General features: G+C 37.0%; 1 protein-coding gene and 1 long non-coding RNA gene across 4 annotated transcripts in view; both read left to right on the forward strand.

Moving 5' to 3' along the window:
• Positions 1-26,510, forward strand: part of LOC108004218 (RING finger protein 17) — a 192,527-nt gene that overhangs the window by 48,570 nt on the left and 117,447 nt on the right. The gene's annotated exons all lie outside the window — the stretch shown is intronic.
• The window catches only part of LOC108004266 (uncharacterized), a 94,442-nt gene continuing 91,696 nt past the window's right edge, over positions 23,765-26,510 (forward strand). Inside the window, exon 1 of the long non-coding RNA XR_009831092.1 lies at positions 23,765-24,045. This is a non-coding gene — a long non-coding RNA (uncharacterized LOC108004266). The remainder of the gene's footprint in view (positions 24,046-26,510) is intronic.

Below are 26,510 nucleotides of genomic sequence, written 5' to 3' on the forward strand. Positions count from 1 at the left end.
TGCAACTATATCGCATCGACTTGAGAACGGAAAGAACAGAGAACGGAAATTAGTCGACAAATCGGTCCGGATGGCTCGCGCGAAAAAAAACCTTTTTTTTTTTTTTCAACAGTTTTCGCAGAGGAGACAATTACCAGCCACGGCCATTGATGTGTTCGTTATCGCCTCTATTTTTTTTTTTTTTTTTTTTTCCCCACCAGGATGATATCCCCCCAGGACGAAACACGAGCGCCGAAAAATTTCCATCCGTAATGAAAGCTACAAAAAACTACGAGCGACGCGAATCGTCGCGAAACGCCACTATTTATGCCCACGTACGCGGATTATTTATCTCCCGCGATTCGATATTCCGAATTATTAACAAATGTTACGAGGGTGAAAATCTACGATGCTGTATACTGTACACACGCTCTGTGCTCGATGTCCTTCTCCCCTCGCGCTCTGACTAACGTCGCCAAATTGATGACTCCAGCCTTCCCCCTCCTCTTCGTTCAACACTTGCAACGAATTATTCGAATAATTAAATTTAATCGTCACCGTGATATCGGGATTGTGCACGCGTTCTCGTATCTGTCTTCTGGATTTTTATTCCTCGGCTTCCATCGGACGAGATGTTTATTGGGACAGTGAAAAAAGGCTGGATCCGCGGCTCGATCTTTGGAGCAACTTTTATTGTATTTTAGGCTATCGTTTATTAGATTAGGATTTGTGGAAACATTGAATTATTATACTTTTGGATCAATCTTTGTTTATTTTTTAATCGGTAATCCATCAGTTTTATTTTACAGTCGAGCGGGATGATATTCGATTATCGTTAATTAAATTTCGACAGGAAGATATTGTTCAAAATTTAACTTGGATCGTCAAGCGAAGGGAACAAGATACAAGAAACCCGTGTACAATATTTTTCGTTTGAGGAGAGGATGAATTTCGCGTCGCGTTTCCCATTTCTTCGGCAAGTGATTCGCTCATGGCGAGAATTCGTTCCCATGATGCTCCTTCGAGCAAGTTAATTCGCAGACGTTAATCCATCTTCGAGGAGAGCAAGTCGAGGATGATTCTTGTCTCGAAAACTCTTTCCACCACGTTCTAAGTCTTCTCGAAATCAAAGTCTCTCAGACTCGCAACAGGATAGAGGATATATTATTAAGTATTCACAGGGTGGAGGCGAATTATCGAAAACCGCGACGCGAGAAATTCGAAACTTTTCTCATGAAACTGGCAGACGTGGAAATCCACAACGACGTGCAATTTCCACGATTCTCGAACAGGGAGGGAGAGAGAGATGCATGCTAATCGGCCATCTTTTTTTTTTTATACGAGATTCGAGGGGGAAGAATTTTGTCAAAATGAAGGCGCATAAATTAGAGTGGCAAGTTTCCTGGGATTAAGAGATTAAAGAGGGATGGAAAAGATGAATAAAAGAATATTTAGAGTCGTTATTTATATACGAGTTTTATATGAAATTAATTTTTCATGGGGAGAAGAAGGATAAAAGAATCGGTGCAAGAGTTTATCGTTAAATTAATCCTTCGATTCGAGGAAACTAAAATTAGAAATATTTGAGTTCTACTATACGTTACATAATATAATCACCGTGATATTTCCCTGTAAATAACAATGTGTGAAATCGTTCCACGTCGGTTGAAGTTCAGTACCATTCTCATTAATGACACTTGACCTCTCCGTCGATTCTTTCCCTATTGTAAAAACTTTTACACTCGTACACTTCATTTCATTTCGACACAATCGGCGAATTAGGCAACGAAAACACGAGAACTAAGCCACGATCGTAATCATTGTGACTCGCGTTCTCCATTCATTATACCGGTATTGTTTCGACGACACGTCGAATCTCTTACGTATATTTCATTATTCGGGTAATAAAGAAAAGAAGAAAAGGCTTTCTCGAAAAGAATACGATTAAAGATGCAAAATTGAAATGTTTCCCCCTCGATCTACAAATCTATAAATTCGAAATCTTTATCCTTTTTGATCTTCTCTCTTCGAATCGATTGAACGAATGATCCAATTCACGATTAGTAGATTAATTTTTAACTTCATGCAAAAAAATAAATAAAGAAAGAAAGAATAAAAAAATAATAATCATCTTTCTGAATCAATAAATTCACATTTAGAAAATTCGGAACTACATCCACGTTTTATATCGCGATCGATGGATTTTGCATTCGTGCGAGTCGATGAAAAATCCGGAGCGTGCAACGACCAGGAATTATCTTTTCTTTTTCTTTTTACGCAATCCGTGGCTGAGGTCTGGATTACACGTGAGAAATCTGGTAACACTACAAAGCCCTGCTTTGACGTAAGATATAGGGGAGCGCGTGTTGGCGGGCTTTGCGTCAGAATGATACATTGCGCGCACTAATGAAACGAACTAGAAACGATTAGAGAGGAACGCCGGTTGTTCATTCATTAGCCCAAGGATTTGTCGGTTAGGGAAAAAAATTATGAAGACGTTGAACGATCCGTGCTCGAAACGGTTGCGTGGTCGAAGATTAATGGAATAAATCCGAGATTTCGTGTAAATATATATATATATTTCTTTTTTCGATCGCGTCTACGAATTGAATTTGTTAATTTACGATAATGACGATGACGATGGCACGATGATTTCCTTGAATATGAGAATTCTTGTTTTTTTTTCGAGATATGATAATAAATACTTGTCATCGCGATTTCAAAAAGATTTTTACACACGATGGTGCTTGAATTTTTTTTTTTGTCTCAATATTTTTCACAAAATCGAATGTTGCTGTTTTAAAATCGTTTATGAAACTCGCGCTGGAACGAGTATAAGAACGGTCATGTTCCCTCGAACGTTGGAATATTCATCGAATCGATCGAATAACACGGTGAATACACTGTTTCAATATTGATAAAAATATTGTGTAGAAAATGATGGCTACTTTTGGTCAAAAAAAAAAAAAAAAGAGGAGAGGAAGAAAGAAGGGAAAAAAATGGTAAAACTAATGGGTAACGGTCGCCGTATAATCGGATGAAAACCGAGCCTATTTCAAAAGCCTATTACCTAGCTAATAACACAATGAGTTTTCACGCGTCGAAAGAATCAATGTAAAAGTAAATTATTGCTCGATCGACGATTTGAATGCTCGAAATACACCTTTCATCTCGTTCGATTGTCGTTATTTTGTGTCTCTATAGGATGATATAGGAAATATAATTTTGATATAAAATTTGTGTAAACGTTTTCGACAGATTTTTAATCGATGAATTTTTATTCATAAAATACAACCAAAGATTCTTTTTTTTTTTTTTTTTTATTATTATTTTTTAGAGAGAAAGTGGAATTGCGTCTGTTGTTCCAATTTTAATTGGTACGTGCGATAAAGATTGGAAAATTTATATTTAGTTATTAATTGAAACATAGCACTTTGATTTCTTTGAGATATAATAGTATTGAAAATTTGAATAATTCATTATCATGCAAATGAATATTAAAAAAAAAAAAAAAAAAGAAGAAATTATTCCACGGAACTATGGCCATATTTCCAAGAAAATATTTCGACGAAGGAAAAATTTTAATTATATATACTTTTCATCCACTCTATTACGAATAAATGATCGTTACGGTGAAATAATTAATTGAAAAATTTGCAAACTGTTTTCTAATATAACGTGAAACAAAAAAAAAATTTATCCGTGAGAATTTTTGTATAAATAAGAACGGAAAATAATTATAAATCTTTGTTATTAAAAAATACCGAATAACAATTTTTCAATATTAATTATAATTTACATTTTTCCATGATTTTTTTTTTTTTTTTTTTTTTTCGTTCGAACGATGCAATATATGCGTACGGATATAAATATTGATGAAATCATTTTCGTTGTTCGACGTGACATGACTCTTATTGTAAAATAAAAAAAAAGAGAGAGAGAAAAGAAAAAAGAAGAAACGAAGAACAAAATAATCATTGGTGTTAATATTTCGATTAAATTTTTCAATATATATATAGATAATAATTAATATGGAATGATATATGATCGAAAATAAAACCTAATTATTCTGATATTTCGAAGGATGTACAGATATCGCGATTTTCCAAGGAGGAAAATTTCAATTAAAAAAAAAAAAATTTCAACGCAGTAATGAAACTTTATTTCCTAAATCGATTTTTATTAACTTTGATATCAAAACGATTTCGCTATTGAATAATGAATTATACGTATTAAAATACGTATTAATACTGCTTCCAAAATTTATACGATATTGATTATTTGTGTATATCGAAGTAAAGAAATACAAATTGAAATTTTCCACGAATGAAGTTAAACCATAATCAAAAGAAGAAAGAATTCTGATCGAAAGGTTTAAGCAAAATCTCAGAATGTACGATCGAACGTATAACGTGTTTCATTCTTCTACTCGATGACGCTGTCTTTTGTCAATATTGAGAGAGATCCAATTGGATCGAGCGAGGCAAAGCTCGTAGATAGAAAGCTGTGGAATTCGAATGGACTCGTCCATGCTACGACCTTGAGAACGATATAATTGGAATCCAAAGAACGGTGAAAGTAGCCCCAATCTCGTATTAAACTGGAGAATACTGGCTTCTCAACAGGTGAACGAGCGATCTTTCAGTTTGCGATTTCACTTATCGCCCGCAATTAGAACGAGGCTGCTTATTAATTGAACTTGCTCTTCATTTTTCTTCGAAACGAGTTCGTCAAATTTGTAATTTGTAACGTTATTTCGATCTCTTTCAGTCACACTTTGAGATTATTGAACGTTGTCCTTTCTTAGAATATTTTTAATCGACATGATATTTCGCACGATTAAGATAAGTCAGGATAAATTAAGATGATTGTCGGTTAAAGAAAGTTGAATATCATTCAACGATTGTTATGAATTGACTTCATCATTGACTTCATGTCGCAACAACGTAATCTTGCGGTTAAAGAGGAGAAGTTGCACCGCAAGATTGAAGTATAATTTCTGTGAAACGATAATGATAGCGTTCTATATCCACTTATTTCCCTAAGAAGATTAAATCATCGATTCGAGCGGAGGCTAGGACGAATTTTCTAAAATTTGTTGCCTCGAATTTATAATTGGCCCTGTCTCCTAATTTTCTTACTTTACTTGGAACGAGCCCAATTTATCTGAATTCATGGATTGGATCTTTACATTAGAATTAAGAATTTCTAAAAGAGAGAGAAATAGGACAAATTTTCTTGAGTTTTCGATATGGATAAAACTGTCGATTTTATTTAAAAAATTAAATTATAATTCATTCCGTCAAAAGAAGGATGGACGAGAAATGGTTGGAACTTCGTCGAAACGTTAAGTTAACAAACCGTGAAAGCCTTTTATTACAATTTACGCAAACCGGAAATACTTGTCGCGGAAAAATAATCGATAAACGCGCCACGTAAGCAAAAGTCTGGTGATTTCTTTCAAGAGATGCTTGAAACCAGGTTCATTGGCACCAATTTTTTATCCGACTTTCGTCGTTGAATCACTATAATAAAACGGATGGCGGCGTTACAGGCATTTCAATGTTACGTTGCGGTATTATCGACGACTTTTCATCATCATGAAAGGAGGACAAAAATGAATCTGCGGTATTTCAACTTGTTCTTTTTTTTTTTTTTTTTTTAATTCAATTAAGATTTATATCAATCTTGGAAAAAGAAAACTTTCTCGAGGACTTGTATCAAAATATTAAAATTGAGAAAAAATGTTCATACTTTATTTAATATATAATTAAATCTTCGTTGTTTCTCGATATATAAAATTCGAGGAAAGAGTTTGGAAAATGGCGAAAATTAGACAATTCTCGCGATCCAGGAGGCCCATTTGGATTTCTTTCTTCGCGAAAATTGGGAGGGAAGCGATACCAATAACATTTATCGAGCAATCGTATCGAGGGGTTCCCGTTGGCGCACCAGGAAGCCGGAACATCGATATTTCTTATTCATGTTGGACGCAATATAAGAAAGAGCAAATTTCTTATGTGTATATAATTTCTCTTCGATATTTGATCACTTATTCAAATCGACGAAACGCGATAAATTCGCAATAAATATTGTCACCTTCTTATTAATTTCACGTGTATCGTTTAAAAGAATATAGGACAAACGGGTTTAATTGAATTTTCGAGGACGTGCCGATTTCGAGAAACCGGTTTCCAATTTCGCGCATCGATCGTGCGCATATTCGAAACTTGAAACGTGACTTTTTTATTCGTTCCACTTCAAGAAGGAATTTTTCAAGGTTTTCATATTTGTTGATTAAGAGCTCAATTTTTCCAAGTTTTTTTTTTTCTCGCTCCATCTTCTCTCTCCATAATTTCGAACAAATTCAAATTCGGTTATCTTAAAATCTTTATCGCAGTTTCTTTGTCGTTTCGCAGAATTTTTTTAGAGATAAGAGAAATTTTTAACATATTATTCATATGAAATTAGTACACTTGATATTTCTGTATATCCGTTGTATAGTATTATAACAAAGATTACAGCGGAATATTATCGGCGTGTACAAATTTATTTATTCCGCGGAGGCAAAGAGACTAAGGAAAGATCGCGCAGTGTATGAGCTAATCTCATTGGTCATACATTAACACGGGACAACGATTAAAGCGTTTCGTAAATAAATAGTGATGTTGCTTCGAGGATTTTCGAATAAATGATGAAATGACGAAAAGATGGTTAATCGTTTCCTCCTTTCAAAATGATTCCATTTCTAATTAGAAATTCGTTTAATTTCTTTTTGATCAAATTAACTATCAAATGTTAGGAAAAAAATTTCCTTCCCGATTCGAACAGTTTTAAAAGTGGGACACAGTTATTTTTATTTTATCTCGAGTAATCGAAATTACAACTTTCTAACGTTGTGGCTTTTTTTTTCTTTTTTTTTGAATTTCTTCTTGTATCAAATTTCAGAGAAAATTGAGTCTCTTCTATATATTTACATCTTCTCAATGATCCGTAACTTTCCAAGCTGTGGCTTCCTTCTGAAGGCTTCCTTTTGTTTATAATTTAACGGAAGAACAAGTAAATTTTCTCTTTCTCTCATGCCTTGTGATGCTTCCAATATAACTCGAAACATACTTACAGCCTGAACAATGTCATTGCACTCTTGTATACGCTTCTCTTAACTCTCTGCCATTCAATCTCTTTCAAAGAAAACATTAAAATATATACATATATATATAAATTAACGAAGAATTTGTTTCTCAACTGAAATCATCACTGTTACACACTTCGAAGCGTTAAAATAGACGATGAACAGCTTCTCAAAATATTATTAAAATAATTTTTAAAACTCTTTGGAAAGAAGAAAAGAAGTGTACGCGAAATTGAATTAATTTAAAAATAAAAAAAATTTTTCTTTCATCGATTTTACACGTATTTTACACGCCCGAATTATTATATCATACATCGATCCGGATATTTGCAAAATGGAGGCAAAGGCTGAATTCTTAGATTCGATCGGCCGTTTCTTCCTTCCTTCGAGAAAGTGAAAGGATGTCGAGGCTCTGTGTCTCCTCGTGAAAGCAACATGCTAAAAAAAGACGAGGTGGAGTACAATTCTTAAGTCCCAGTGGAAAATAATATACGAGTATTCGATCAGTTTTATTTAATTTTTTCTTCTCTTTTAATTTTCCTTATTCTTTGTAACTTTTTCTTCTTTTTTTCTCTCTCTTTTTAAAGTAATTTTCCGTTAAACGTTTTACGAGTTTTTTTCTTTTTTCTTATGGAACTCGTTTTTGCTCAATTATGAGAAGAATAATGGGAAATTTGGCCACGTTTTTTAAGAAAATTGTGTTTGAAATGTATCTCGTAGTTCTACATTGTACGTGGAACAAAATGGTTGGCGAAATATAAAGTTAATTAAATTCGTGTCTGTGTCTGTATCGACGTCAAATGAACGGTAGGGAATTAATTAAAATGAAAATGGCGAAATTTGTTCTAAAAATTGATGGTAAAGGAAGAAATTAGCCCGTCGTTTCCGATTATATATCACGTTCCTTCTTTTGTGTTCGAAGAACAGGACCAATATAATTTTAATTGGATAGTAACGATGATAAATACTTTCAAAATATTTCTTTCAAAATATTCGTTATAAACAAGATTCAAAAATTGCCGTTGATGAAACATACTTGCAATTGTACCTGTAAATAATGTATAAATAATAATAAACATTCAAGAATTTTTCGTAATAAATTAACCAATAAAACTATCCAATCGAACGAACATCAACGACAACAAGGCATAGAAGGAGAAAGAATCTGGAACAGAATGCGGTTAACAAGATCGCAATTCGGATCACAGTTCAGAGGCTTTATGATGTATCGATAAAAAAGAAGAAAACATTTTCAAACCGCACCCGTCTTTCACATTAAAACACCTCCCTCCAAGAGGATTAATAAATTTCGCCAAAAAATCGATATATCGTCCATTAGACCGAAAAACATTCGATCGAACAATAACAAAAAAAAAAATAGAAACGAAACGACAAACGAGAAAGAATCAATCTGGAGGATAACACTAACCGGATCACAGCTCAGAGGTTTCACAATTACCTATAAAAACATTTGCAAAAAAGCTCACGAAGCACTCATTTTCTCATTCCCATCGAACCAATTAATAAAAGCAATACCTAAGAATTTCTTGAAATAATCTTACGTGAAAAAATATTCGTTTCAACAACAGCAATCATTCAGTTATAAACAGTCAAAAATCCAACGTATTTATCGAAAAAAAAAAAATATATATTCAGTCGAAAACGATAGAAATCGCGATATACAAGAAGAAGGAGGAGAAAGGAAATATTTTTCGTCGAATATCGTCGATGGTTAAACAACGATGCCATTGTTGTGGAGGAGATAACAGCGGCGTTCAATGGAAAAGCTGAAAGTTGATCGAGAAATTCTTTTCCCTCCTTCTCCCTTTCGCCTCTCATTTAGCTCTCATTACTACCCCTCCCCCCCTCTTGCACGCTCGTATTATTACACACCGATGCCAGAATAATCTGATTATATGCCGAGCCGATGATCGATCGTGTATTTTACTCGTTAAGAACGTATCCCCCTCCCCCACCTTTCCACCCTTCTATTCCCACTGCGAGCCGAAATTGGCGGAGCATTTCGATATTTCCAACGAAATTTTTCCACCCAGAAATATTGATAATTTCGTTCGTTTAGGAACGGGATGCCGAGTGAAATTTTTATTCGGGATTAGGAGGAATATCCTTGCGAAATATTTGTTTCGCGATACACGTGTTTGTCGATTTTATATTTCGTTTTTCTGTTCTTTTTTTCTTTCTTTCTTTTATTGGATCGACGGTGTTTTCTTGGAATAAGAATAATTTTGATCGATGTTGGTTTTTTTTAAAAAAAAGAAAGAAGTAAATGTATATTTTAAATTTTGAATTTTTCTTGTTGTTTAGGAAATTATTGTTTACGAAGTAGGGGAGGGGATAAAATGATCAGCATCTTTTTCGCTTGTTGGAGATTAGAAAATAGATTTCGTTTAATTTTACATCGTGTAATTCGTCTTTATTAATCTTGTATTCCCTTTGTAAAAAAAGAGGAATGAAGTACCGTGCGAAGATTTATTCAACAGATTAAACTTTATCTTGAAACGTATCCATAATTTATATCGTGAATATGAGTTTTATGACAAGAGTTTTATGATTTATTAAAGTATCGATTTCACATTCTAGAAAAATTGAGTTGGAAAATCAACTTCTTCCCAGGGAATGTATTTTTTATTCTGTAAACCGAGTTCTTTACGCTTTTAAATCTTCAAATTTTTACCGTCAAAAATATATCTAATGGATCGAGACAAATCTCCAATCCTTTCTTCATCTTCAATTCGAGTTTTCACTTCGATATCAATTTACAGAGATATTTAATTTCTTAAAAAAATACGTACACAATCTTTTAAATTACCAATCTCATAATTTCAATTCAACACAGATGCGACAACAAGTACAATCAAGCGAAATTATAAAACAATGACAATTTAATTCTGTAATAAACGGAACAGCGGCGCTCGTTCGATACAATATTTTGCATAATAAATAAATATTGCGGCAGAAAAAACTTTGCTCTTTTGTTAAAAAAAAGAGTACACTTTTGCTTGTACGTCAATGATACGTACAAATTATCCGAATTAACGTTAATACAGGAATAAAACCCCAATTGGTAAACTGGCAAAGGTTCGCGTTATACTCTTGACGTACACTCGTACGTATAATATGAAAACCACATAATATGAAACACGCGATGGTAGGGGTGCAGTAAAACACGATTTAGCGATTATTATACACATGGTGTGTGTATACCCACTGTTGCACGCAATTTCAGAGAAATTGGCGATCCATGCTTCGTTCTTTCTCATAAAAAAAAATAAAAAAAAACGTAAGAACGACAGGGATCGATGGAAAAATATGAAAATTTTGAATTATTATTGAAATGTGAAATTTGTTTAAAAAGAAGAAATTCATCGATATTTTGAAAATCAATACGGTGTATTGGGTATTTCTCGTGTTTTTCGGATAGAAAAAGCAGAGGGGATTTAATTTTACTTTTTTCTTCTTTTTTCGATAAAATATATAATACTTTCTACGACATATTCACGATATATTCGTAACTTTACATTCATCGAATTATATTTAATATTTCGTGAAAAGTTATGAATTTATTTACGTTATGTGCGCAGTTGAAAATTATAGAATTATAAATTTCAACAAAATATCAAAATATTTTAATGATATTGTATCTAATAACGAGAATAATCCAAATCCTTTCTCTCCGTTCGTTATTTGTTAATGCCAATAATTTTCGATATATTCGATAAAATATGAAAAATACGAAATCCGTCCATTCTTCGATCCTAACGTTAAATCGCTACAAATCGAGCCAAAAAAAAAAAACCAACAAAATTTCATTGTCCGTTTTCCAATTATTTCGAAATTTCCTAAAATAAAATTCTTCTCAATTTTAAAAACGCGAAATACCTAGCCAAGGAGAGAAACGGTGATTTAAACGGAAACGCAGGAAGAAAAGTGTGGAACAGTGGTGACGGAACCATAGGATTCGAAATCGTGGAAATTTGAAGCGCGACCGATTGATGATATGATCCGCCCCGATCCGCTTTCAGCTCGATTCATGTAAATTTCAGCAAGATTCCCGGTCGAATATTTCGCATGTGCGAGAAAATCCGCTCGTCGGATAATTCGTTGATGGCTAATGGCCGCCCAACCGAGCCTGTTCTATGTACGAATTAAATTCTACGTGCCTGAATATTTTCGCGACTCGCACGAGAAACTGGCCGTGTCGCCTCTCAAGTTCTATTCGTCGAAACGGATCGATCGAGTTTGTCGCATGTCTCTCCTCAATGAACGAGAGATGATAATCGAATCGATTAGATTTGAGGATTATAGTAATTTCGATAATCAACGGATGCAGAGATTTGTGGCGAAGAATGAAATAACGGAATTGGAAATTAACGAGATAAACAAACGGTGGAAAGTAATTTTGATAGAATTTTGATCAGGCCAACCGTGGAAAGACGGTTCAAGAGAAGGATTTTGTTAATCCTAAGATGAGTCCGATTTGCATTTCGCGCGAATCGGAAAATTCCTCGGCTTTGCGCGGCTATAGGAACCTCTTTTACATCAGATATTGGAAAATCTATAGTTAATATTCTAACGTTTCGTTGGTTTCTATAACTGATCGAGGATTAGAAGGATAAAGATACGTAAAGCGATTTGTACCCTTTTTGGAAGAAATATAATTTTTATGAAATAATAAGAAATGAGCACAAGCAAGATAGATAAAACTTTTGACTTTTCGTGTAAAAAAATATATTTAAAATTTTGTCATGAAAATATATTCACGAAGTAGAGAAAACTGTACCGTTGAAGTCAGTTTTTGGTTCATCCCGATATCTCAATCGGTTGCCGAGATATAAAGACTCAAAGTGTCCATAGCGTTTAACACAGAGGCTATAAATGGTCAATGACCTATATATTTTTCCTGGAAATGCGTATTACGTTTGAGATAGGTCAGTGAGACGAGGTGCGAGCGAGAGGTCCGAGTAAGGAACAAGGACAAGGAACACGGAGATGGTAAACGATTAAAAAATTACCTTTTTCTTTACACGACGATATCTCGGCAACCGGAAGTCGTATCGAGATAAACGAAAAAGCGTCTTAAAGGGCAAGAATCCGCGCTTCTAACGATCGTCGATTCGTCGACCGGAAGTTATTATCCTCGGAATTATAGCGGTTCAAAGTTTTCCTAATTTTAATAGAGTTTAAGTGGATTCGAGACGAATTAAAAATTATGCTTTTCTTTACGCGATGATATTTTGAGAACCGGAAGTAGTATCGGGCCAAACGAAGAAGCATTTTAAAGAGCAAGATTCTGCGCTTCTAAAGATCGTTCGATCGTCCACCGGAAGTTACCATCTTCGGGGTTATAGAGGCTCAAGTTTTCCTAAATTTTAATACATTCTTAATCGAGTTTTAATCTGAAGACATATTAGGTGACAGTTTCTTGGATTAAGGAATAGTTATTGTACCGTATGTAAAATTTTAAAAATGATTCGTCAAACGTGATCGATAAAGTCGGCTGCGCACAAATAGAAACGTACACGTGGACGTTAACTTGAAACGATGCGTGAGAAGGTGTGGGTGGCCAGGAATGGGTCTCCATTCTCGAGGACGTATTGTCAAAAGCAGAGGCGGCGGTTATGGCGATCGTAAACTCTAAATTATAGATGCACACCATGAAACTGGTGCCTGTTTTGCATCCTACCATCCGTAATTCCCTCGTTCTCGACCCTCTCCCCTCCGATCCCTTTATTCTCGTCACCCTGTTGTAACATTGATGCGATGCATGGCGGCAAACTTTCGGCTGTCTTGTATTAAAACAATGCATAATTAATCGCGCGATGCGTCACCCGTGAAGATAACAACTTTCTGAAGGGATGACGAAGTGCTTCTCTTCTCGTGGAATTTTGCCACGAGTGGAATTCTTAAGGGTCGTTTTATGATAGCGTTTTTTTGCGCTTCCTTTTTTTATTATCCTCGATCGCTTCGTTATTCTCTTTGTAATGTTATTTTATATGAGCTTGGTTAATGAATCATACGAAATTAATTATTCAGACCGAAAAAGAGAAGTTAAAATTTTATTCGTAATGTTTAATTTCCAACATAGAACGATCTTAATGAAAATGGATAAAGATATATTGGTGAGAAAAGTTTCGGAACTTTTAAGAGTTTAAGGAAGGAATTGGTGAGATAGGTCACGGAAGAAAAGTTCGTGGATGGATGGCGCTTATTACAGAATTAAAAAAAAAAAGAAATGACCGATGTAGAAAATTAATAATTTCAAACGAATTTTCCTTTTTTTACGAATCCAATTTTGAATTATTTAATGTCAATGTTTACGCAACTTCGTTTGGCAAACATTAGAATAAATTCACTATTTTTTCTTGCTTGAATGGAAAATACTCCGCCTCCTGGTAAAATATTTCCACATTTCCCGCCTTACACGGAGGTGAAATGCCCAAGTAATCGTGCGATTGAACTTTCATATCGAATAATAAATTTCGATCGACGTAATACCATCGCAACTAACCTTCACCAGAATACAAATTTACGAATGTTAAAGAGCGGAACACGCAGATACGTTACACTGAAATATATTTATGCAAACGTGGAATATGGAATAGAGAGGATCGAATTATAAATATTATTTTACTTATTAAACAATAATTTTTGTTTAAATATCGACAAATGATCGTGCAATTAAAGAATATTTCGCAGGTTTTTTATCGAGGTTAAACATCATAAACGAGATTTCTCCTATTTTTTAACTAGTAGAAAATATGGAAAAATTATCGTTGAAGGATCGAGGGGATTTTTTTTAATGGATGGCAGGTATCGAGCAGGAAGAAACGGATCGTCGAGTGTATTTTGTTAACATTTAAAAGACCAGACTCGTTGGCGAAAGCAATTATTTGCTCATACTGGCCAGTGTATCGTGTCGAGAGCGCATTGATGTTTCGTCAACAGTATCCGTAGCGAAACGACACGAATCACCGCGAAACGTAATAGCAAGACCGCCACCAGACTCGCCTCCCTTTGCAGTGGGTTTTACTTTCAACCATTGTCCAACTCGTTGATGCTCGACCCTCTTCCGTTGCGTTTGTTTGTCACAAAAAAGGATTTCGTCCAGTAATCATCAAGTAGTAATAATCCTTTAATTTCATTCGATCCAAAATTGAACGACAATTTTTAATTGGAAAAATTTCATAATTTATACAATTATAGATGAATCGATCGTTGAAATTAAGCTGGCTATCTACGAAACAATATCAATGATTATAAATTCGTACAAAATTATAGAAGAAAGAAAAAACCATTCACCGATCGTTCAACTCTCTCGACAATAATCCCTATCCGCCCCTCGCTGATGAAATATAAAGATCCATAAAACTTTTCTTCGAACTTCGCCAACTTCGAACAAGGGAAGAAGCGATCCATCGTGCAGGATGGAAACGAATTCACCGGCGTTCAAAGTGTCTTCGAGCACGTCCACACCTTTCTCCACGCGTGTATATACACACGCGCGTCGTAATTGAGAATCGAGCACTCGAGAGACACTCGGCGGGGGCAAAAGAATTGTCCTCGGCAAAAATAAAAAAAAAAAAAACTACGGCTGGATCTCCGCGTGTCATCTCCGGTCAGATAAACGTAATTAAAAGTTTCGTTACCATCGCGACACGAGCTTTTTTTTCACGCTCTCCACTCCGCTTGGACACTTCGCTTTCATCCCTCTTTCTCCCCTCGCCTTCTTCCGCCTGTAACAAGTGTCCACCACGAGCCAGCAGCAGAGCCAGCCCCCCCTTTTTTATCGCTCGAGGCTCGACACGATCTCCGTTTATGGAAATTATCGCCGTTTCTTCGGGCGAAAAATTCCACGATTGAAAGTTTTATTAGCTACCGGTTTCGTGCAATTCCAATATTGTTATTTTTTTTTTTTTTTCTGTTTTGTTTTTCGTTTTGCGTCGGGTTGTTTTCCCTTTTTTTTCTTTCTTTCTTTCTTTCTTCATTTTCATCTCCCCGTCTCTTTTTCTCTTTTCGGTTTTTTTCCGTCTCCTCTTTTTTTCTTTCGTTTCGAGCCGCGCTTTTCCGTTCGTTTCGATGTGCATCCAACGCGTGTAATCATTCGAAAGGGGAGGAGGAGGGGGTGGGGGAGAAAGAGAGGACTATCCGGAAGCCAGGAAGCTTCCGCTTTTGCGGTGCTCGCGTGTTACGTTCGAACGGATGCTGGAAATATTTCGTTGTTTAGCGGTTCGATAGAATGGTTATTTTTTTCTTTTTTTTTTCTTTTTTTTTGTTTTTTATTTGGTCTTGCGGAGATTAGGAAATTGGAGCGTGTCGATTAAGATTAATTTTTGTCCTTCTTTTTTCTGAAATGGACACGGACAAGCATTGAGATATTCAAATAATTTGCTGATAGTTTATTGAAAATTTTCGATCGTCTTTTGTAGTCCTAGCCTGTCTCGCGGGTTTCAATCATTTTTTTAAAACCGAGAAAAACAATTATTCCATATAACAGTTATCGATTATACAATGAACAACACAATTTATCAACGAGTCTGGCTTGTCACTCCGAAAAATCGAAAATAAATTATCGTCGATTCAAAACCTGTCTGTAAAACGAGACGGGGAACAAAATTTTTATCGAGTATAACAAAACGCTCGATTTACAATCTTTTAATTAAAAATAAATTATTAACCGCCGAATTTCAAAAATGCATGGTTTATCGTCAAAGCAGAAATTTAAGAAATTTAATCGACTTTGGATTACGATCGTTTAAATTTCAAAAAGAAAAAAAAATAATTATCCCTAAAACAAGGAATAACACTTGTTGCTCGTAAAAATTCTACCTCTCTCATCCCCAATTCTCTAATCCCTTCGACCCTTTTTCCGTTCATTTTCTCCAAGAATTCCATCCCTCGTACAGATAATAATTCAAATAGGAAAAGCAAGTAATTTTTCCAGACGATATTAATTTTTAATAACCCTCGCAAGTCTGCACTCACTGTCGTGCCCAAGCTCAAGGTGGCGCAAAATCCGTCTGCTCGTTTTCAAGCGTTTACACGGACCCGTTTCACGATTCCATGAAACTTAAATTTCCTTCGAAACGGGCCAAGAGTTGCTCATATCTCAACCAGTGAAATTCCTAAAGCAGATATACGTACACACGCGCGCACACGCTCTCTGTTTTACCTCTCGTTTCCCTTTTCATGCCGTTTCGCACCCTCTACGATTCCTCCGCGGTCACCCCTTTTCCTAGGGGCGGATCGGCTTATGGTTGGTTCATGGTGGAATTACCGACATGAACCCGCGCCACGAACGGGGAGAATTTCTCTCTGACGATGGGGGAATGGAATCGGTGTTGGCGAAGGGTTTTTGAAGAGCCGATTAATTAAAAGAGAAGTAAAAATTAATATCAACGAACGAACCATATTGAAATGGATAGAAGACGGAAAAGAATTTTCTTCTTGAAAAATATATAATATGTATCTTAACTCGATAATTACAAAGTTACAAGTCGAAAGGAACGGGATTAAGGTTACAAGCTTACAGCCAGAAACGAAGATTCTCTCGAGTATGAAGCGAGAAGAGTTGCGAATTTTCGCGTTTTAAATCGCCACCCTTTAAATCCCCCGCCTCCCTCGCATATTGCGAGCAATGCCGCGAAATGGCGGCCTGCGTTCTCGCCCGCGGGAGAGACAGTTCTCCTCTGTGTGTGTGCTCTTTCCACGCGTTGGAGAAACGCGAAGTACCGCGTTGGAGATGGGCGAGAAGGGGACAGAACGAGAAAGGGGAGTCGGAACGGAAGTGTGCGTTATTGAAATTTCGAAAATCGATAGGTGATGACGCCTCCGGTGCAATCGATGCAGCATCCTGGATATAACGCTTAAGGGCTTCAATTGGGATTTTTCTCTCTTTTTCTTCGTTTGTTTGTTTGGGTTCGAGTTTGCCAACGGTTTGGGGATAATGAGAGGTGGAAAGAAAAGGGGGAAAGGTTCAGAAAAAATTGAACTCTCTTTGAAATTCTGAACGAATACCCTCCTCCGTAACTCGAGAACATTTACATTTACGATGTAACATAACGTTATCTGTAAGAAATTTTTAGAGCGTCTTTTAAAAAGAAAGGAAGAGGTGGAATCTGATTGATTATTTTACTCGAAGAAAGGGGAGGCATTTCTTATAATTCATCCAATTTTTAGAAAAGAGAAGAAAGGGAGAAAAAGAGAACGTTCTCGCCATATTTTCAAGAGCTGTGAAAACTGTGAGCAGGTGTCAAACAAAAATGGAAAAAAAAAATCTGATATCTCACCTCGATCACGTTACTTCCCGACAATTAGAGACAGAAGAGGTATCGCGGGAATTTCCGTTTCGGGGACTCGAATCCACCGTGGCTTTCTCACTCGAAGGGGGAGGCAAAAAAGAAAAAAAGGAGGAAAGAAAGAAAGAAAAAAAAAGTAAAAAAGAAATCCAGTCGAGCTTCGCTCGTTGCTTGCTAACGAGAGAACCACGCAGGTTTTCCGGCCTACTGGTAATTGAAATCCAACCGACCCTTGTTCCACCCTCTTCCTTTCTCCCTTATTTTTTTTTTTTCTTCTTTCGCCACCTACACAGAATCACCACCCCACCGCCGCAACCTTCCCCCCGATTTACCAACATTTAAAATCGATTTTCCTTTCCACACCTCTCCGCCCCTCGTTTCGTTTACGAAACGGAATCGAGACGAGGTCACGAGGCACTCGAGATCCAACACAAAGACGCGATTACACGCGCGGAAGGGTCGATACCAACCACCACCCTTTCGAGCTCGAAAATCCTCGGATTCGTTTCCTCCTAAGCGGCCAACTCCTCCTTCAAGAATCGAACCACGCGTGTTTAATCACCTTGCCATTTAACCGATTTTCCCACTCGATCCAATCCGAGATCACCGCCGAGAGTTTACTGGCTTTTGATTTGATTAAAAATGGCGGGGTTGGCCCTCGCTTCGCGAGTTCAACTCGGCTGCGATTTTCACGCGAATTCCTCTCGAAACTCGGGGGATTGTTAGGCGTTCTTGGCGTTTTTCTTGGCTTGGTTGGGATTATCTTGTGGATAGAATACACGGGGGAATCGATGAAGCCGTGTATACGGTGTGTTACTCGTTCGAGGTAAGTGTTTGATTAATAAAGAAGTCCAATAATTGGTGATATTGAAATTTTAAAAAGATTTTTAATTATTAGATTGTTCGATGATGATACAAGTTTCTCGAGAGCTCAAGTCTCGCGAGAAAATTCTATATTCTCAAATTTCTAAAGTAACGAACGTAACATTTTTATATTTCATTTGACAAATATTCTACGATAAACTTTGATCGAAGATTGCCCGATACGTAATTTTCTACACCCCTCTTTGAACACCCCTTCTTAATATTATTTTGGTGAATGGAGAAAACGTTGAAAACAATGTTGAGCGATAATTTTGAATGGAAACCGCGAATATTCTTTTACAGCGGGGAAAATAACACGAAAATACGCGCAATCGTCGAACGAGAAGGAGAAAGGAGGGGGTGCTTTTATGGGATTGCGCGTAGTTAGAATTCTGCCCATCCGCTAATTACGATTTAACCCTTTGCCTCGTCGTTGAGCGGCCATATCTCTTCACAAAGCTGAAATTTACAATTCCGTTAATGCGACACATTAAACCGGAATCAATTATTCGAGTGATTTTATATTATATTTGATTGTCCCGTTCTTTCGTATATTCCGATTGTTTCCGTGGATTGGTCGGAAAAATAAGCTGGATACGTACATTGTATGTATAATAACATTGCATTTTGATTTTCGACTGTTTTCGAAATGTGGCGGATTCTTCATTTGATTACGAATTTTATTATTTCACGATATGAAATATTTTTAATTTTCGGTGTATTTTTAATATCTGTGTAGAATTTGAATTTTACGAATGATAGAATTTTTTAAGCGAAGAATTTTTTTTTTCCAAATATTTGTGCGCTCTCGAACGAGCATTTTTTTATATTTTTGAATATATTAAATATTTATCGAAATATTTTTCTTTTTTTTTTATTCTTAATAAAATTTTTATAAAGAAAAAAAAAAGATGAAAACGGATCTGACGCAAAGCAAGTTTCGTTCGTCACGATCCAACTATTCGTATCGATTAACTTTTTCACAGAGCGCTCGATTGCCTCATTTATCTGATCCATCTATCCATCTCGTATCTATCGTGGAAAGAACAAAGTCCATGTACAATTTCTTTTTACACGTGTCGAGGAGATCCAGAAATTCCCTCGAATTCTACTGTTGCTAACCGCACACAGATTAACCAAGTGTCCATCCATTCAAATTACAGTGTCTGCTAAAACGTTTGATGACTTAAACGTTGCATCGATACCTGTGTAACCGGCTATCAGGTTATTCGAGACAAGGCGATTCGCATGCAAGATTGATGAAAGAGAAACTTGAAATCTCACGCGAACTCGTCTGTTTCCCGATTCTGGCGACAGAGAAGAATTTTTGCACTTTCAAATATCCCTTTCCTGCTCGAACTTTGCTCAAAAAAAAAAAAAAAAAAAATCGAAAAAAACGCGATAAAAATGATGTCAAAGAATTTTCCGAATAATAAAAGTGTCGATCTTGGAGTATATGAAAAGGGGGAAGGGGAGAAAAAAGAAAAATGCACTTATCTATAATGCAATTCCTTTCATCGCACTAATTACACATATCTGCTACGATCGCGGTTACTTTCTAAATTCCTGTTCCATTTATCTATCTTATGCACTTAATCTTTCCGAGAAAAGAAAAGAATAATGTATTCTTACTCCTTCAGAAATTTATTAACCATGCAGTATCGAGTTACTCGTGGATGACCTTCTCTCTCTTTCTCTCTCTTCGAGCCAACTTGACAACCTCACCTTTCCCACGATTCCCTGTCGCTTAGAGACTTACGTGCGATTATATCGAATCCTGATCAGTTAAGAGGGTTACGCTATCCAGACTTACGTTATCGACCAAGATGCTAATTGCATTAACGGACTTAACAGCTTTCGAATCGTGCTCTCTCGATCGATCTTTTTAATCGTTGCTTATTTACAATATTGGATGATCTTGGAAATTTTTGTATTCGAGTGTGGATGAATCGAAGTGAGAGAGATTTGAATATTCTCGAATCGAATCTTTGAGCGAAGGATTCATTTGCTCGAAGGATAAATTATTTCTTGCTTGAAGAGAAGAGGGGAAAGGTAGATGTATTTTTGAACAAATGGAGCGGGAACACGGTGGTGCGAGTAAAGTTTATCGATTGATGCCGCGATATAAAATTAATAGTAATTATGAAGGTGGAATTATTCAGGATTTTCTTTATTCAAAAACGTTTAATTATTGTTTTTGCCATAATAACATTTTCAATTGGGATTCTATTTTTCACGTAGTTTGCCTCATAAATGACTGGTAATCAAATTTTCTTTCCCGTTTCATGGTTTATTGAGTGATGATGACGACATAATGTTGTATTTGGTAGGAAGTATGAATAAATTATCGATTCGTGATGCGATATAAGCTTAATAGAAATTATAATCGTTGCGATCGTTGTGAATTTTCAATCGACGTTTGTTTGTTATTTTTGATGTATGATAATAAAAACTTCAATTCGGATTTTATCCGTTCCTTTCATTAAAGAAAAAATAAATAAATAAATGAATTTTATCTCGTTTCCCTGCAATTTCGATGTAACAAGCGGAGAAAATGAATTTCACGTACCATAAATTAAATTGCAAACGTAAAAAACTCTATCTGACATCACAGGAATAATCATCCTTAATATAACCGTCAGAAAGTAGATTTCGTTGCAGCCCGGTTAAAACGCTTGCCCTCGTGTTACAAAGTAAATGAAACGATCGATCAAGCATCCAATAAATTGGCATGTCTCGATGTCAAATTTTTCTTTTTTTATAAATCTTTCTTCAGTTTTACTATTCTCTTTTTCCTCATCGTTATCAAGTTCAACATAATCCTCAAGATTCGTAATACTTTTTTTAGAATAATCTCGATATATCCTTTTTTATTTCGTTTTATTTAATGTTTAAAAATAAATGGATTAATCGATATATTAATTTTGATCGTGGAATATATATATATTTTTTTAAATACGTTGGAACGAGATATAATCCTTCAACGGAACAGTTGGAATCATACTCCGCTCTGTTTATTAAGAACACTCATCCCTCTAATAACGCGGTTATTATGAAACATCTCGTTACAGTATACCGTCCACTCAAACAGATAAACTAATTTCCACCTTAAACACCGCAGAAATGTTAATTCACCCGCCCCCATCAGAAACGCTGATACTACCTTTAATAACACGCTATCACTGAATTTCACAAATTGCCTCCGATTCAATTTACAAGATTTCTTTCGATCTATCTGTGCCTGTTATTTAAAACGTTGCATTAACGCTGAATTTAATAACAAACAACTGGAATTTAACACACGGAACAGTGGGTACGAAAATTGCTTCGCGCACATACTTTTTCCAAGAGAAACGTTTGTGTAATATCAAGCTCCTGCAAGTGTTGGAAAACGTATCGACTAATTATTAGTTGGAAAATTCGTGTAATGTTCCCTAATTTATTCAATATGGAACGAAAGAATTTTCGAGAAAATCGTCAGATTTTTAGGAGGAATTTTCATTTCAACAAGGAAGAAAGCAGATACTTGGACGAGGTGGCAATCTAATTTCGTGGACCTCTACGTGTTGTTTCACTCTTCGAGCACGTTTCGTGCTCCACAAGTGGCCGGTGAACAACGCCATTCATCGGCCCTGTACGATTACCCAACTCTTTCCTCTCTTTCCATTCGGACACAGAGCGTTGATAAATCGTTCGTTGATTCCTTGTCGAGGAAGTACCAGTAAAAAAATGTCGATTCGTCGCGAATAACTCTCGTAATACCGTTCTAACTTTCCAACACCTCGGAAGAAAATTTCGAGCGCATCCATCCATGATGAAACGAGAATCAGCTGGTGCTGCATAATGCAGCCAATCGTTATTTCACCGTCCTTGCCCGCTGACGCGTTACACCATCGCGACAGAGGCGTAATCCTCTCGGAATTGTGAAATTCGTATTATAACGTAGGGAACGGCAGGGGGAGGGATCGTGGAGGATCGGTGAATTTACGATTAACGGGAATACGGAATGACAGTCGTTAGCCCTTTGATTAATATTGAATCTGCAGGATATTGTAAATAATTGCACATAGTCGATTAACGACGCGCTCGAACGTACAAACGACCGCGATACGCGTTCCAAAAACCCGCGACTCGATTATGAATGCTGCAGGCTACGTGAAACACGAGCCTCTCTCTATCTATCTCTATTTCTATCTCGCTCTCGTCATCGCTCGGGTTAACTGCGACGGAATCGGTTGACCCGCGGCTCCTCTTATCGTTTATTGTGCGAAATAATAGTCCGATTTTCCACGATTAATCGCTTCGATTGGAGGAAAATATCTGGAGGAATTGTTGGATAGGCCAAGACTTGGGATTTATCTTTTCACGAGTTCCAAAATCAGTCAAATATTTCCTTGTCCTCGAAAATATTATCCACACTTTATTAGAATTTATTCCGAAAAACTCCAGCTTCCTTTTTTCCATCCATCCTCTGTCCAGACATTTCACGATAGTCCGTGCAACGACACGAGCGGAAGAAAGGAGAAGATGAAGGAAGGGAGCCAAGAGGCACGCCTCCCTCGTGAAGAGAATCGCCTCGCGGATGGAAACGAGGATAAAACCTCGTGGCCACCGCGGTTTGATCGTCGAGGGGTGGATCGAAGCGAGGGTGGTGGCCAGGTCGATTCGACACGGAGGGGGAGGGTTCTCTCTCCCTCTCGTATAATCAACCGGCCAACGTATTTACGGTAGAGAGAGCCATACTTGGTGCGCCATTCCTCATTCCTGGCCCGACACACACACGCATACACACAGGACTATTAAATTTGGAAACTCTATACGCACGGGCCCGAACCTACTGCGTTTTATAAGCGCATCAAAGTTAAATGGCGGATGCACACCCCCGCAATTCGCCTCTCTGCGCGGGGACGGTTTTTAATACCGCGCGACCCACCCCCTCGTCGATCGTTGTAAAGATGAATTTTAGGGGGAGGGGGTTGACGGGGCGGCGTAAACACCGAGGGTGAGTTTTATCGAGCCGTGTGCGGGGGCGGCTGTAACTTTGGAGCCTCGCAGAGGTGCTTCGAACTGGTTTTTCGCGCTGGCGACGGACGAAGATGGAGGGATTGGTGGTGTTTGAGAAATGCATTGCACTTTTTTATTGAAACTTCTGCGTGCATCGGTTTTTTCCAAGTGTCGAAAATCAAGATTCGATAATTTATTATACGTCGAATTATTATTATTTAATTTAATCTCATGACGAGTTGGAATGAAAATTTAGAAATTGTATTGTAACAATTAATTACGTACAATTACATTAAAAACGCATCGCATTAAAATTGAAAGTAAAATTAGATATATTATATCTCGGAATAATTAATAATTTTATTTGTTATTTTCTTTCTGCAAAATAATTGAATATTTTATTTTCCCCGCGATAAAATTTAATTATTACTCTTCTGATCAAAAGTAAGCGAGGATACGACGATGACTAATATATCCTTGGGCTCCAAGTTTTTGCGAAAGTTTCGTATCAACAGGTCACGTGGCAAACACAGAGGATTTCGTATCGGGAAGAGGTCGGGGCTCGCATACGTCCCCGACCATCGATCGAGTCGAGTCGTGTCGTTTGCGTGATAAACGTGTTTCTGGCTTGTAGTATCGGAAATATTCACTACGCAATTTGTAAACGCGTAATTAGTGGCGTGTCGGGACAACGAGCGCGTGGGACAGTGGTGCAGTGGTTCACTGGTGCGAACATCAACGCCGTTTAAGGTACGATTATTTAATTCTGACTAAATTATCGTCTAAGACTTTTAATATCCTGCATCGATATCTAATTCGATACTTCTTCGATATATCCTCCACGAGAATAATTGCAGAAACCTGCGTATTCTTCGTATTCTATCGGATATTTATGTGTTGGCATCGCGAGAAAAGTAATGGCGTATAATGGAAATGGCGAGTACGCTTCGAAGAGATTAAGTACGAGGCGTTTTTCAACGACGCACGTGGCGAGATCGTATTTTTGTTTACAATGTTAAGAACGAGGTCGCGGGATTCCTTCCGCCCCACGTGTTCCATTCGGTAAACGATACAAGTTTTCACGCTACACTTTCACCATCCACGATCCATGTGTATAAAACGTAATAAAAGATCTCGTGTAACTCGGCTCGTTTTTACTTTGGAGAAATTTTCAAATTTGCCGCCTTTTTTACCTTTACGCCTTTTTTTTAATATTATCCTTAATAACGCGTTGGTTAGCGAAGGAAATTTATCACGATATTTCTTTTTACGCAAGGTGTATTAGTTTTTCTCTCTTTTCGATCATCGTCAATGCTGATAGATAGAGCGAGGGGTAAAAAGATATTCTTCCTAATGTTCGACGAATTATTTTACGCGAGGAGTAGTTCTTCAAATGAAAAGTCAAAAAAAGAGGAATAATAAGTTTTGCCATTGGGGACGATGCATTGTACCGGTTATTAGAACGTGTTAGCACGTGCAGTATATTGGATGGTACGAATGAAACACGATCTCGTTCGAAGTTAACCGCAATAATCGCGTCTAACGTTCGACCACCGTGCACGGGCTCCCCATCGATCGATCTATCATTGAAATCGCGAAACCGAATAATTCTTATTTTTAAAAATATTTACGTATCATTATATATATATATCCGTGAAAAATATTGTGTTACATACGAAAAATTTCACGTTCCTGAACAAGTCTTTCCACTATACCCTCAAAAACTTGTCCAACCAGCGAGTGCATAATTAGAAACGTGATATTTCTCAATTCTGTAACGTATTAAATCACGACAACGAATAATTATTATTCCAAGCGCGATCTTGTTCCTCTAACGATCTCTCTTAAAATCGATCGAACCTGTTACATCACGATAATCCTTTCTCGTTTCCATCATATGTATATATATATATATATATTTTCAACCAACTGATGTTGCAAAATCGCAACAGAGATCGATATAATGCTTCCTCGAAACATTGCGTAAGGAATGGAGTGTTACTCGTTATTAATCGCAAATAAGCGTTAGATGCTCGAAAATAGAAATACGATTATCGCTTGATGATAATTCGAATTAATTGGTCCAATCGGTGTGCGTGCAACTATCGTCCAAGAATTTATATTCGCGGAAATATTAAATGATAAATAGATGGCATTAGGGAGAGACGTGCTGCAGGACCCTCTTTTGCATATTTTACGCGCTCGTATACTCGAATGGGCTCAAAGGGCCGATTGAAAAATAATAATCGCCGAGACTCGTTCCCTCACAGCTTCAAAAACAGCTTCCCCTTTTTCTCGCGGGTCCTGTCGTTGGCCTCGAGTTTAGAAAATGGCCGCTTATATTTCTCCGACGAGAAACGTTTGAAGTTTTCACGATCGTTTCGAAGTTATATTTTCTTCTCATTTTTTTTTGGAGAATGAAAATTTGGAAGAGATTTGAAGGAGACGGTTTCGGACAATCGCTCGTTATAAAGAATAGAAAATTTAATACACAGTTAGAAATAATACCTTTCTTTATTTCTCTACCTTAGATATATTCTACTCGAGAGTAGAACGGGGTAATCCTTATTACACCACTCATCTTCTCCAAGCAAAACAAAAGAACCCACGAATCCCCCCTTGGAGAGGAGGTGGGTTACGTCACGGGGGAGAGAGAAAGAGAGAGAGAGAAGGAAGGAAAAAACGAGGGTATAGCGTTATAACAAAGGCATAATCCCTTCGGCGCTCCACGACAGGGCCTCGATGGTGGTGGTGGTAATGCGCGCATTGGGACCGGATACTTTGAGCGCGCAAAACAAACTCGAAACGATGATTAGCCGGGCAAACGTACGCAGTTTACTTAGTGGCCAAGTCGAAATAATAGAATGCGACATTTGTAAACAGGCGGACCGCGCTGTTGCTTTCAGATCACGATTCTGTTTGATAACCGAAATTTCGCCGGTGTAAATTTGACCGAGGGGGGAGGAGGAGGGGCCTCCGCGGGGACTTTAAAACTGTCTGCTCAGCCCTACGATCGCTGTTTTCCCACGCGTTACGCTTTGAAGTAAGGAAATTGTTCCGAGGTTGTTCTCGTCTGGGACGAGAGAAGTGGGACTTTTTTCTTTTTTTTTTTCCTTTTTCAGAATATTTTCTCTCTCTTTTCAAAGGAGGAAGACTCTTGCAAAGGGATTCTTTGATATTTTGGAAATTTCCCTTAGCTCGATGATTTTGTCTTT

Source organism: Apis cerana, linkage group LG9 (genome assembly GCF_029169275.1).
Source record: "Apis cerana isolate GH-2021 linkage group LG9, AcerK_1.0, whole genome shotgun sequence".
Classification (NCBI taxonomy): domain Eukaryota; kingdom Metazoa; phylum Arthropoda; class Insecta; order Hymenoptera; family Apidae; genus Apis; species Apis cerana.